The following is a 15107-nucleotide window of genomic DNA, read 5'->3' as shown; positions in this document are numbered from 1 at the left end:
CGTTCAGCAGACTGACCACCTGGGAATGAGCTCCTTACTAAACAACTGGTGTTGTAAGCATATACCATTACTTAGTGGGTTGGTAAAGCTTTCCCATGGCCGGAATTTTGCCATCCCGTCACGGCGGGGACGGGGCCGTAAAATGCAGCGAGCCGTCCTAAACTCCATTCACTTTGGCGGGACCGTAAAATCCCGCTGGTGTAATATTCTGCCCCATATAAAGTGGGAATTGTATCCAAAGTTGTTTCCTGTCATTGATACTCACTGTGGGGTGGTCCAGACCTTAGAGAGAAATGAGACCCCCCTGTTTAAGAGTCTTACACTATTTGCCAGATTAGCAAAGGCTGGAATTCTAGAGCCGAAACAGAATTTTTCCTCTGCTGGAAGTCAGGCAGGACCCGGAAGAGTTAAACTGATTTGCTGGGAGGCTGTGGTAAAATATACATCAGCTTATTGTCTGATACCTAACAGTCATAAACAATAAGTGACCGTCAGCATCTACGCCTGCTTCCGATTTGAACTCAGGTCTTTGGATTTTATGAGCAGTTTCATGGACCATTACCCTAATCTGCTGCAATATGTAACCTGCCCTCGCTGTTTGTCCACACTAGCTTATTTGTCGCAAAGGAAGATATGGTGATTTAACCAAGCTTTGGCGACAGCTAAGGGATATATTTGAAAACATTGAACAATGTGCATCGCTTCGACATAAACCTAGCAATGATTTACCTCCATCAGAAAACGTGTTTGTTACACCAATGTGACAGTCGTTACTTTTAAGTGGCGAGAGGTGTAATGCATCAACCTGAGCCCCTTAAATAGACACACACTGTCAAAATTGTGTCAAATGGAGAAGCTAATTTTCTCTTTATTTTTTGTGAAATGAGGCATTTGATATTGTGCATGTATGTGTGTCCCATGTGCTTGTGCGGGCTTGAGCCTTGTGTGTTTGTGTGCGTGTGCATATGTATGTGTAACTTCCTCATCACAATTAACAATGTTGATATGAATATAGTTACTTGTGATTAACAATCTATCTGTCTGTAATATAAAGTGCGGTTGCGTCTGCAATTAACAACGTGTATTGATCATTAACAATGTATGATGTTTGTGTCTGCAATTAGCAGTCTGTGTTCCAGCAATTAACACACACATTTGTAATTAACAATGTGTGCATCTGTAACAAAAAGTGTGATTGTGTCTGTAATGAACAACGCACAGTGAAATCTGTTTATAACAATCGATTGGGCAGTCACCTGTTTAAACATTACATTCCACTGAACAGACCCATGCCACTAATCATTCAGTCAGGACAAAAAGATTGCATTGATTTCATTTGCTGAGAAGCAACAATAATCTCTGCCATCAATATATTACGTAAAATGATAAATGCATTAGTTTCGAAGTTTCTAAAATTATAGAAGTACAAGAAAATGTCTCCAATTCTCTATGGGGTTAGTCTTTCAAGAGGTCAGTGTGAGACAGGGTGTCTGAGGGTCATTATAAAACAGAAAATGCTAAAAATAGTCATCAGGTCCAGCAGCATCTGTGTAAAGAGAATCAGAACGAGAGAAAGTGAGAGATGTAACAGGTTATGTTCAGAGGCAGGGAGAGGGATGGGAGAGGTGAGGGCGAGGGCAAGCATGAGCAAAAGGGAAGGTCAGTGATGTGGGGAAGAGAGGAGTGATTAAATGACAAAAAGAGATGATGGTGCAAGGCAAAAGAGAGTGGAAATGGGACAAAAGAAACTATTGAAGCAATGGTTCTCAAACTATTTTGATTGGAGCACCTCTTTTCAAATGGGTTAGTAATCACAGGGCCCCAATTTAAATTATAATACAGTAAAATACTCGTAATATGAAAGTGCTGCATGTAAGGAGTATTTTAAGAATCCTTTAAAGAAAACAGGTCATAACTTAGAGTAACAATTTGAGAACTATTTCAGTCATGAAGACAGTGATGAAACAGAACAGTTAAAAAAACAGAGATAAAGGATAAATGTAACCAGTCGCTTGGTAGAGCAGAACTTAGCATTGCTGGCAAAAAGAGACACGTCAAATCATTTCATCTTGCATTCATCAGCACACTTCATAAGAATACCAATATAAGGGAAAACAACAGCTGCATGAAAAGACAGTGCTGACTGGTTGACGAGTGTACCCTGATTGATACAGGTGTTGCCATGGAGAATGCACCAGTTCATGGTGACTGACAGTTATCTGCCAAGGATTGTTTGACATTTAACCCAGGCAGCTTGACCCTGATTGGTCAAGGCATTGCCCTGAGGAATGAGTCAGCCAATGGCTGTCATTTATTTTGTTTAGCTGAAACAGACACAATGTTTTTACAACACAAAAACAAAAATAAAAATACCTGGAAAAGCTCAACAGGTCTGACAGCATCTGCGGAGAGGAATACAGTTAACGTTTCAAGTCCGTATAACCCTTCAACAGAACTGTTGTCCAGTTCTATTGAAGAGTTGTACGTAGGTGGCGCTTTAACAATAATTCAGATGACATTGAACCCATAGTTGAATGAGGCAGTGTACGATAATAGAGAAGGAAGTGGGAAAGTCGAGATTCGAGAGTACCTATCTATGAGAAAGTATTGGAGGGGTTACAGCTGAAGCCCTGTTTGATTGCTGATGAAGCAGAACGACTACTGCATAAAGCCATTGACATGTTGACACTTTGCAACACCCTGGTCAAGAAAGTAGCAGATCACCTTGCCTGTAAAGTGGCAGTATTTGGGCCCACTGTGCCTATACTGACTCATTAAAAAAAAATGCCTAATTTAATACATACCACCATTTTTTTCAACATAACCTGATGAATTAATCCTTTGCACCCTCTTCACGTCCATGACATCCTTCCTGATGCATAGGTCCCAGAATTCTACACAATACTCCAGCTGAGGCTTAACTAGTGATTTGTGAAGATTTTCTGCAGGGGAAGTGATGAACGCGTTGTTTACTTAGGACGGAATCATCCCAGGTTTGCATTGAATGAGGTAATGGGCGTGAAAAATGACATTTTACCCGCCGGCCGCAATAGCAGGTTTTCACTGCGTTATCGTATCGTCCACTTCCTGCCCTATTAATTATGCAGCTATAGGAAACACTCTGTCTCACTGGCGGACGCCCGCCACACTGTTACCTCACCGTTTCCTCACTCAGGGTGCCATATCTAAATTGCAGTTGCGCACACAGTTCTCAATGCTTGCAGCCCAGGACTGTTCCAGTGAAAGCCAAGAAGAGTTCAGTGACCCGTCACTGGAATGCCTTTCGGAGAGCCGCCTTGATATCCCCCACCCCCTCGCTGGCCGCAGGAGGTCCAACAATCTCACCGCTCCAAGTTGGGAGGCTGTAGCAGAAGTGGTCAGTGCCAACGCTGCACAGGAGAGGTCAGCCATCAGTGCAGAAAGAGGATGGATGATCTCATTTTGCCACCAGTGTAAGGCAACCATCGCAGTACTCTAAACTCACAAACTCACAAAGCCATCACATATTCACTGGCATCTCACTCACTGCCAGCTCAAGGGACATTACCACTCACTGTCTCACACACACCCTCACATCTTCACTACACAACTTGAGCACAAAATCTATGCTGTCACTGATGGAATACTGTGCCATTGGAAGTGTTGTCTTTCAGGTCAGACTTAAAAATGCCAAAACATTATTACTAATAAGTCAGGGTCATAGAACACCCAATATAATAAAAGTTAAATACTGAGGATGCTGGAAATCTGAAATAAAAACAGAAAGTGTTGGAAAAACTCAGCAGGTCTGACAACATCTGTGGAGAGAGAAACAGAGTTAACGTTTCGAGTCCGTATGACCGAAGAAAAGTCATACAGACTCAAAGCGTTAACTTTGTTTCTCTTTCTCAGATGCTGTCAGGCCTGCTGAGTTTTTCCAGCATTTTCTGTTTTTATGTTATCATAGACACACAACCTAGTTTGTTTTGAGCTACAACACTTCAGCAAGGGGGATAACACACTTTAAGAACACACCTTTCATATTTTGTGCAGTACAATCACACTATCACTTCCAGCACACGTTGAGCCGATTACTTATCCATTGATCTGCTATAGTAGGTAATTGTCGCTACATTGCAAGAAGATTGTATTTCTAGTTTTACAGCTGTAACCATTCACTGGTTTGGAAACATTTCTGTGATGCTTGATGTGAATGCCCACATGAATTGACCACATGAATTGCCAATGCAGATCTCTACATGCCTAGGATACTCTACGCTTCCAGGCTGAATAAAGGGACAAAAAAAAAATCAACTTCACTCTCAAATAGATGTAAAAGATCCCATTTCACTATTTCAAAGAAGAGCAGGAGAGATATCCCAGTGTCCTTGCCAATATTCATCCTCAAGCTATGTCACTGAAAGAGTTTATTATGACCATTATCACATTGCTGTTTGTGGGAGCTTGCTATGAGCAAATTGGCTGCCGTGTCTCCTGCTTTACAACAGTGATACTTAATTGGCTGTAAACTGCTTTGGGATGTCCTTGCTTTGTTGAAGGTGTTGTATTATTAAAATTATATAAAGGCATCCATCACTCATAAGGGATTGTGTAAACACCTTGGGGTTCATTTATTAAGACTAGACACATGGGAACAGTTACACAGAGGTATAAAGCTTGAAGGCACCAGAGCTGTGTGTCTGTGCTTTGCTCAAAGCAAAAGTGAAACTAAGACTGGATTATAGGACACACTTCACTTCTAGTGCCATCATGCTGATATCTCTTAAAGATATATTCCAATAAAGGGCACAATATAAACTGTAATGACTCAATGGAGTGGACAGGTTTCAACAAGAAACAGCTAAACTTTATTGCAGAGAGATTTTCAGGTGCTACATGCTCGGCCAGGACTCTTGTCGGGAAGCTCCGCCCCCCCAGATTGCCCACGCTTATGGCTCACTAGTTGGAACCTTAATAGAATATCATGTGACCTGGATAGAGAGCAGGAGGGGCTATACTCTCAAGTACCACATTTCCTCCTTCTTTAGTTTTTTACAATTTCAATTAACAGTGAAACATTTGAACAGCCAACAACATATACATATGTACAATTTCAGGTGATTAAAGACCAAGGCCGAGATTTTCTGGCCCCGTCACAGGTGGGGCCCGCAGCAGGTGATGGAGCGCCCCAGCCAGAAGTCCACTGACTTGCGGCGGGACTGGAAGATCGTGGCGGCGGGCGAGTGCGGAAAATCCCGCCGCAAGTCTCTGAGGTGCTCTCCTAGAGTGGCATAGCTCCACCACTTGACGTATCTCAACAGGATCAACAGGGTCTGGAACTGCAGCATGAGACACATCCCCGGAACATGGCAGTTCAGGATTTAGCAACGCTACAGAGACATTGGGCATGTCTATTATAGGTCGATCAGTGACCTCAAGAACTGATGGTTCGACATTAATCACAGGAGAATAGTTGGTTTTAGAATGTCCCTCTAGCACGAATATGATCTACGTGCTTACGGATGATTCTATCTCCCGCTTGTACTTGGAAAGATTATGGACCAGTCTCTGAGACAATGGTCCCAGGAGCCCAACAGACTCCACTGCCGAAATTTCACACGCACACTGTGTCCCCTACAGTGAATGTGCGAGCTTTGTTGTGTATGTCGTGATTCAATTTCTGATTACTCTGATTACGCTCTACTTTCCCCTCTACATTTGGGAACACCAGCTGTAACCATGTATGTAGACAGCGTTTCATCAATAATTCAGACGGTATTGAACCTGTAGCCGAATGTGGCGTTGTACAATTACTGAAAATAAAGCTGGAAAGTCAAGATTCCAGAGTGCCTTCGGATAGTTGCTCATACCAAAATACAAATTAGGAGTAGGAGTAGGCCACTGGGCCCCTCGAGCCTGCTCCACCATTCAGTAAGATCATGGCTGATCTGAATGTAACCTCAACCTCACATTCCTGCCTAACCCCGATAACCTTTCACCCCCTTGTTAATCAAGAATCTGTCTAGCTCTGCCTCAAAAATATTCAAAGACGCTGCTTCCACCGCCTTTTAAGGAAGAAAGTTCCAAAGACTCATAGCCTTCTGAGAAACAAATTCACCTCATCTCTGTCTTAAATGAGCAACCATTTATTTTTAAACCGTAACCTCTAGCTCTAGATTCTCCCACAAGATGAAACATCCTCTCCACATCCACCCTGTCAAGACCTCTCAGGATCTTAAAGGTTTCAATTAAGTCACTTCTTACTCTTCTAAACTCCAGTGGATACAATCCTAACCTGTCCAGCCTTTCCTCATAAGACAACCTGCCCATTCCAGGTATTAGTCTACTAGGCCATTCGATGAGGGTTGGGAACGGGCAGTTTTAATATGTCTGATTCCATTCAGATCCATCAATTTCTGAAACTCCGTGCTGGTAAAAGAGGTGCCATTATCTGAAATGACAATTTCAGGAAGGCCACGTATGCTGAAACTGACGCAGCTTCTTGATAGTTGCATTTGATGTTGGTAACTTGACTTTACGTACATCCATCCATTTGGAATATGTATCCACAATTAACAAGGGCATGGGGCGGAATTTTGCCCTTGGCGGGGGTGCTCGGCAGGGGCGGGCGAGGGCGGTCAGGAAGCCTCCCGCCGCCCATGATTGGCACCGCGCCACGATTTCACACTGGCGGGCGGCAGCGTTCAGCGCTGCCCGTGCGGATGGGTGGAGGAGGGCGAGGGGGCCTACCGTGAACCTTGCACGTGCACGCGAAAGAGCCCTTCAATCTCCCTGAGGCAGAGCGGCCTCAGGCAGATGAAACGTTGTTTTAAAAAATATCGTAAAACATGTCCCCTCCTGTGACTCTGTCACATGAGCAGGGACATGTTTTTAATTCAGGTGTAAAATTTCTATTTTATTTTTATTTGCTTTAGGAAGCCTCATCTCGCCCATGGATGAGGCTTCCTTAAAAGTGCAAAGGCCGCTTGGCCTTTTTGCCTGCCGGCCAACCGTAAGGTGGGACGGAGTTAGGGGGAAATTAAAAATGCTAAAAGAGAATACAGTAAGAATTTACTGAAAAACCCTTAAAATCTCCAGGCAGACATGGCTGCTAAACATATTAAGAGTTGAAGATTACCAGATGAACATTGCACAGCCTTGAGAGTCAGACTGGAGGCAAAAGTATGACATAAATTAGATTAAGTGTACTCCCCTCTCACATAGGGAAGGGGCAGGTGGTTTTAGCTTAGACATGGGAAGACGAACAAGGGACAAAGAGGGGGCTTTAATGAAACACAAACAGTCTTGAGTTGTGAGAACCAAGGTCCTTGCATACGTGTTCTAATTTTGATTGGATAATATTATTATGTATACATCCTTTAGTATAATTGGTTAGCAAAATCACATGTTTATGTACTCAATAGGATAGAGTTAGCATGGGACCGGTGTGTCGGTTACCGATTGGATGTATTCAAATGTACTCAAGTGTATTATGATAAGAAAAAGTACAAAAGTAATGAAATGTAATCAATCTGGGAGCTGGGTCTGCATTCTTAGGAATGATTGTGGCTCCCTTGCATATGCTTGAATAAAACTGGTTAAAGGAAGCCTGAGTCTCTGTGGTCGTTGCGGGATTGGAGAGTGTAACATCTCCTCTTCAAACGGACAGCGTAAATTTGAATTTATTTATTTTTTAATGGCCTTAATAGGCCTTTTAATTGTCGGCGAGTGCACTGCCAACTTTGGCGCGTGCCCACTGAATAAAATATCACGGGACTACGTGATGACGTTGGGGTGCTCGCCTGACATCATCGCGAGTCATTTTATGCTCGGCTGGGTCGGGCACGCGCCCGCCCGCCCGCCGAGCTCAATATTCTGCCCATGGTGCCCAAGAATGTTCCTATGTAATCGATATGTAATCAAACCCAGGGTCGACCAGGCCACTCCCACAGATGCAAGGGAGCTGGAACAGGCAACTTCTGTTGTTGCTGACAGTGAAGACAGTGCTTGAACAAGTTTTCCATAACTCCATCAATGCCTGGCCACCACAAACAGCTTTGTGCAGGCATTTTCATTTTTGATATGCCCGGGTGGGCACTATGGACTTCTGTCAAGAACAGCTCTCTACCTTATAGTGGGATCACCAGTCTTAGTCCCCACAACAAAATCCCGCCTTGGCAGTTCAATTCCGCCTGTCTGACATGGAAATGATCTCAATTCTTCAGATACAGGCAAGTTTGGTTATCCTTTTAAGACAAAGTCTCTGACTTTCCATAGTATTGATTCTCTGTTCATCCAATTTCTAATTTGTTTCGGAGACACAGGAGAAGAATCTAAGAAATTCAATAATAGCACTAATTCTTGCAGAACTTGATTATGCGCAATACGGTCATGCAATGTGTAGGCAAGGGCAGTACATAAAAGTATACTTTTACGCAGATGATGTCAGAGCCCATAGTTGTATTCTTGCTGATGCTATTGGCGGGATAGCCTTGTCCTCGCTGAATAAACCCGTTAATGCTTTTCAGTATGTTTGCAGCATCCAATGCTCTTCATTCTAGCTCAAGCTCCAGTGTCGGGTTAGCTTATTGTAATCTGATACCTGTCTTTTCCTTTTCTGTTTGCCACAGAGTTTTGCCTTGCCCTTCATTTTGATTTCACAGTTAGCCAGGTCGCTCTCTGGTGAAATTGTAACTTGGTTCAGTTCAGTAGTCGAGCTACCCATGGCTTCATTATCCACTCGCAACTTGGAAAGTTCCACGACTTTTCCCTTCACTGCCTCTTTTGTTTTGCTCAGCTGATTCTTCAGCTCTTCAGTCTCTCTCTTGTATCCCTTGGCTTCCTCCTAGAATATTGAACATTGTTGAGTCTTCTCTGCCAACTCTTTCTTCAGCTTGTTCAGAGTGACACTAAATTCATTTTGTTTCTCTTCATGATTTTCCAAAGGAACCAACTTTGACCTGAGAGATCCTTGCAGCATGTGAAGATCCTTCAATTCTCCTAACTCACCCCGAGAGACGGCATTGCATTTTCTTAGAAGTTCTGGAACTCCGTCAGATTTGAGGTGAAATATCTCAGGCCAGACAAGCTTGATCTTCTGTAGCCAGTCTCGGTCCTTCTCCTTTCACAATTATTACAGGCAGCTGGGTTGTCTGTTGCTTGTAAGGAACTGATACTTTGGCGATGCCCGTTAGCTGAATGGATTCTCCCCTGTATGTCCTTAATGTAGTGGTTAGTCGCTCCAGGTTTATTGACTGTCTACCTTCTTTAAGGTATTTGAAAGTGTGCTCTGCCACCACTGTAGTTGACACCCATATCCAGCTTCATTATTAATGGTTTCTCATTAACTTGGATTGTGACAGTGATAGGTTTGGTTTTTACATCGGTGATGTTATAAAAGGAATAAACGTTGGTATCGGCAGCTTTAGTCTCTGCTGCTTTCTTTCATTTGATCACGTTGGTTTGCTGTTTTGCAGGCTGCTTCTGCTTTGTCCAGCATTACCTTATCGCGTGACCTTTCCGATGGCAGTCATGACATTATGCTTCCTTGAATTTACAGGTGTTTGCCCTGTGGTCACCTCCACATTTATAACAACTTAATCTTGTCACCGCTGAAGTGTTTCTGCCAGGCTTTTTCATGTTTCTAACAGTAGACATTGCACCTCGCTTTGATGCTGTGGGTCTGGTTTTCATGCCATGGCCAACGGTTTAATATGAACAACAGCACCATGTTCTATATGTTGCAAAGCCTGCGAGTCTCTCCCAGCACTTTCCATGGTGAGGGAGATTTCTAGGACGTGCTTAAAGTCGATGCCAACCTCGATGAGTAAGTGGCGCTGTATGGCATCATCCTGAACTCCACAAACTAATTGGTCCTGCAGCAAATCATTTAATGTGTCCCCGAAGTTGCGGTGTTCTGTCAACTGCTTGAGGTTCACTACATAGTTTGCGATGGACTCTACCTCTGGAATTAAATTTAAAATGCTGCATTACTGCGGATGGCTTCAGGTGGAAATGTGCTTTCACGAGATCCACGAGCTCATTCTCGGACTTAGAATTGGGCGTGCTCGGGGCCGTCAGGTTATGAATGAGATTATATGTCTTACTGCCACATACACTCAAGAGGATTGCTTTCTGCTTTTCCTCTGCGGTAATTTTGTTTGCTACGGAATAAAATCCGAGGCGCTCTACATACCGGCTCCAGTCTTCCATAGTCGCATCATATGGGTCGATTCTGCCGACAAGCGGCATGACTGGTGAGCAGTCACTTTTTTTCTTAACATTCGAAGTACTCACAGTAACAGGACGAGACGGAGAGTGGGAGCTAATTTTACCTTCGTAGCCAAATGTAATGACTCGATGGAGCCGACAGGTTTCAACAAGAAACAGATAAATTTTATTACAGAGAGCTTTTCAGGTGCGGCACACTAGGCCAGGACTTTCGTCAGGAAGCTCTGCCCCTCTGGGTTGCCTGCACTTAGGGCTCACTGGTCGGAGCCTTAACAGAATGTCATGATAGATAGCAGGAGGGGCTATACCCTCAGTTACCAAATAAACTGAGGGGAAGGATTTTCCCCCCGTTGGGGGCGAAGTTGTAGGGCGGGCGCACACAGGCGCCCTTCCGATCAGCGCCCGCAATCGGGGGTGCGGCGCCATTTTACGTGGGTGGGTCAAATAAGGCCCACCCAGCGCGACGTCTGCACGGAAGCGCTATTTGATCCCTGTGCAGGCGTGGGGGGGGAGGAATCCCAAAATTGAGAGTGCGCTCTTTCGCATATGCGCACAAAAGTGCGCACTCATCTCCCTGAGGCTAAGTGCTGCCTCAGGGAGATCAGCTGTTTCTGTGACAAATATGAAAAATAGAAAGAAAATATTCCTGACATGTCCCCTCATGTGAAAACGTAACATGAGTTGGGACATGTCCATAAATTTTACAAAAACCTTAATAAAGTTTTTTAAAAGCTACGTGAAACCTCATCCTGCCCGTGGATGAGGTTTCATGCTTTTTCTAATTCCCGCCGGGGTTCCTGGCCTGCCCACCAACCTTAAAGTTGGATGGACAGGTCCTTTAATTAGTTTAATGACTCTGTCAATGGCTTCAATTGGCCATTGACAGGTCGGCGGGTGTGCAGCTGATTTTGCTGCGCCCCCGCCTACCAGAAAAATTAAATGGGGCGCAGTGACATCGGGAGTTCCGCTTAATGTCACCGTGCGTCATTTTACGCGTCGGCGAGCAAGATCTGCCCCCCCGCTCGCCGACAGGAAAATCCTGCCCTAGGCATTTCTTTTATAATGTAGATAATGGAAAGATGTAGATATCTGCACATGGGCCTACAAGAAATAACGTGGGTTGAACTGTGTGTACCTACTTTCGCTGAAATGTAGCTGCCTGGCTGTATTCAGCAAATTAAGCCTGACTTTCATTAAACACATGAATCTTTCTGTTTGTAGTTGTAATGTGTTTGTTGGACTGTAATTAACAATTTGGGTCTGTTCGGTTGTAATTGAGAATGTGAGGCTGCTTGGCAACCATGATTAAAAATGCCTCTGACTGTAACTATCAATGTGAGTCTGCTTGACTGTAATTATTTTGACTGTGAGGTGAGAGTGCTAGTGACTGAGCTGAGCCAACACTGGGTCATGAAGTAATAATAATTCTGAACCCATTGCGTTCTCAACTTTGGCTGAGATTGTTAATCCAATGCTACCTTCCGGCTGACAGATTCGGAGCTATAAACATAAATCCAGGAAGTTTGCACTTAATTCAATCATGTTTGTCTTCAAACATTGTGTAACACAATAAATAAATCCCATTAAGTAGTTGGGCTTACTGTGATACAACTATCTTTAATCAAATAATTTTTCTTAAGACCTTGGGGACAATGCAGTGTAAACAACATGAGCTGTGGCTCTTACAGAGCTTGATCAACAGTGACAAACCTGTTAAGTGGTGGGTCACTCTCTCTCCTCACCACACCCTGACCATTATATCTTTTGGCAAGAATTCAACAAATATACCAGCAGAGTAGGCTGTAAACACACAGCTCAGAATTTCCTCGCAGTTGCGCCTTCCCCATTGCTGTAATTTCACAGGAAGCCCCACTTACAACCTGAGCGCAAAATCCAGGCTAACCCTCCCACAGCGGTACTGGGGAGCAGTCCATTTTCAAAGGGGTTTCCTTTCGGATGAGGCATTAATCCACTGCTGTCCTCAGGTAGACCTAAAAGGCCCCATCACACAATTTCGAAGAAGAGGTGAGGAGTTCTCTCCAGTGCCCGTGCTAATAGTTATCCCTCATCTAACACCTAAAAACTGCTTATCTGGTCACTATCACATTGCTGTTTTTGGGATCTTATTGTGCACAAATTGGTTGTCGCACTTCCCCTATTACAATGCAGTGATCACACATCAATAAAAACAGCACTTCATTGTCTCAGATGGTCTGAGGTTATCAATGCACTAGAGAAATGCAAGTCTTTTTTCTTTCTCTGTATCAGAATTCTGCCTTCCTCACGCCTAGGTTAGGAGAGGGGTTCGGACACTGTTCTGAAGAACCTCTGGGCCAAGTCAACCCACTGACACTGATCCTGTTTCTGGAACCCACCATGCCTCCAATTAATGGCTGTTAATCAAGCTATGTAGCTAATTAAAAGGCCTCATTGGGCCAGTTTCAGGGTTTCAATCGGCAAGCACGGGAAAAACGTAGTGTTCGGAACACATCAGGGTGAACCTGGCATGTACACAGCGGGGAGGCATCAGAGATAATGGAGGCACTGGTCAACTCATACAAGAGGTGGACAATCACGCTCAGGTCCTCAGCCAGTGGCACAGAGCTGTCATTGCTGGTGCTGAAGGGATTGTATTTCTCAATAACGAGAGTTTGGAGTCTTGAGAGGGGCGTCAGGCCGTTGGCATCACCTGGGCAACAGAGGCTGGAAGGCGAAGCCATGCTACATACACCACCGACAGCTCAATGACAAAAGCATGGAGCAGGCTACTCTGATATTGTGCTGAGTCACGAGGAGGCTCAGCAGAGACATCCTCCTGATCAGGAGAAGTTTAGAAGAACACGGAGAGGGGCAGCAAGGAGAAGATGCTGCACAAGGCATAGGGTGTACCACCCAAGAATCAACTAGCTTTGAATGACAGAGTGCCCAGCCATGGCTGCTACTTGCCTTTTCAAAGGGTCCTCCAGTTTTACATTCCACCCCCAGGCCTGCTCTCCTGTCACCGCTGACTGGGCGGAGAACCTGCCCCTCCTACACCACCCTCCCCCGCTCCCTCCACCCCCTCCCCCATCAGGCCCATCAACTCATCCACAAATTGAAAAGTGTGTCACATTAGTGACCCCCGGGGTCAGGACCCTGAAAGCCTCTGTTAGGTGATTCCTGATTTAGAATTGAAAATCTAGCCTACGTTCCTGTTAATGTGCTGGTTCACCTCTTATTTTCCTGTTCGGGGAAAAAGTGCAAGAGCCTGAAATGTCAACTCTCTGTTCTCTCCACAGGTGGCGATTGACCCGAGATTCCCAGCATTTATTTTATATTTAGCCCATTAAATGGCTGGATGCATTAGCAGGGGGTCCTGCAAATAATATACCAAGAAAAAAATATGGCAATGGAAGCACCAAAAAAAAAACTACACAGGATTTATGACTGGGTCAGTGCATGCCAGTCGCTATTCCCATTGCTAAACCAAAGTCCTCCTTTACACAAACAAAAGCCTCCAGGCAACCCTGAATGAGACCATTTTGTTTCTCTTGATGAACCACTTCTGCGTTGCTCTTGGAATATCCTAGTAGATGACCCAAAACACCATGTCACTTGATGTGGAGACAGGTGGAGCACTGAGATTTCCCAGCTCAATCTCTGACTACTTTGCACCCCACTCAATAGCAGAAGACTGATGGATTGGAAGGAGCACTGACAAGCGACAGGCCTCTATTGATTCCCCACTAAGCTGAGCATCAAGCTAATGGCTGATGTTGTTCCTTCATTCAGAGTGTGGTTGAAGGCCCCTGTGCGACAGTCAATCGACAAGTTCATGTGACCATTGGACCTTTATTTATTTCTCAAATAACAGGTTTATCCTAAGAATACCAGAGCACAAGGAACATTGTGAAGCAAAACCTGACATCGGGCCACATTAGGAGATATAAGGGCAGATGACCAAAAGCTTGGTGAAAGAGATAGGTTTCAAAGAGCTTCTTAAGATGGAAAGAGAGTTAGAGAGGAAAGAGAGGTTTAGAGGGTGAATTCCAGAACTCAGGGTCTTGTCTGCTGAAAACACAGACACCAATGGTGAAATGGTCAAAATTGGGGATGCTCAAAAGGCCAGAATTAGTGTGATGCAGATATCTCGGAGGGTTGGAGTGGTGTTGTGAGGTTGGAGGAGATTACAGAGATAGGGAAGGACGAGGTCATGGAAGGATTTGAAGGCAAGGATAGGAATTGTAAATCGAGGTGTTGTCCAACGCAGGTTAGCAATCACAGGGGTGGCGGGTGAATAGGACTCGTTAAGATACAGGCAGCAGATCTTTGGATAACCTTATGCTTACACCAGGTCGGATGTGAGAGACCAGCCAGGAGAGCATTGGAATAGTCAAATCTAGAGGCATGAATGAGGGTTTCAGCAGCAGATGAGCTGAGGCAGGGACAGAGTCAGGTGATGTTACAGAGGTTGAAAGAGTGTTCATGCTAATGTGGATATATGATTGAAAGCTCATCTCAGGGTCAAATATAACACAAGGATTGCCCATAATCTAGTTCAGTGTCAGGCAGTTGCCAAGGAGAGGGATGGAATTGGTGGCTACAGAGCAGAGTTTGTATTGGAGAGCACAAAAACGGCTTCAGTATTCCCAATATTTAATTGGAGGACATTTCTGTTCATCCTGTGCTGGATATCAGATAAGCAGTCTGATCATTCAGCAGCAGTGGAAGGGTGGAGAGAGGTGGTAGTGAGGTGGTGCTGGGTGTCGGCAGAGCACATGAGAAGGCTAGCACTGTGCTTAATGATGTTGCCGATGGCAGCATGTAGATGAAAACTAGGAGCGAACTAAGGGGCACACCAGGTCCTTGGAGGACTCCAGAGACAACAGTGCAGGAATGGGAAGAGAAACCATTACAGT

Source organism: Cetorhinus maximus, chromosome 1, assembly GCF_964194155.1.
Source record: "Cetorhinus maximus chromosome 1, sCetMax3.hap1.1, whole genome shotgun sequence".
In the NCBI taxonomy this organism is placed as follows: Eukaryota; Metazoa; Chordata; class Chondrichthyes; order Lamniformes; family Cetorhinidae; genus Cetorhinus; species Cetorhinus maximus.
This window is presented reverse-complemented; position numbering follows the sequence as displayed.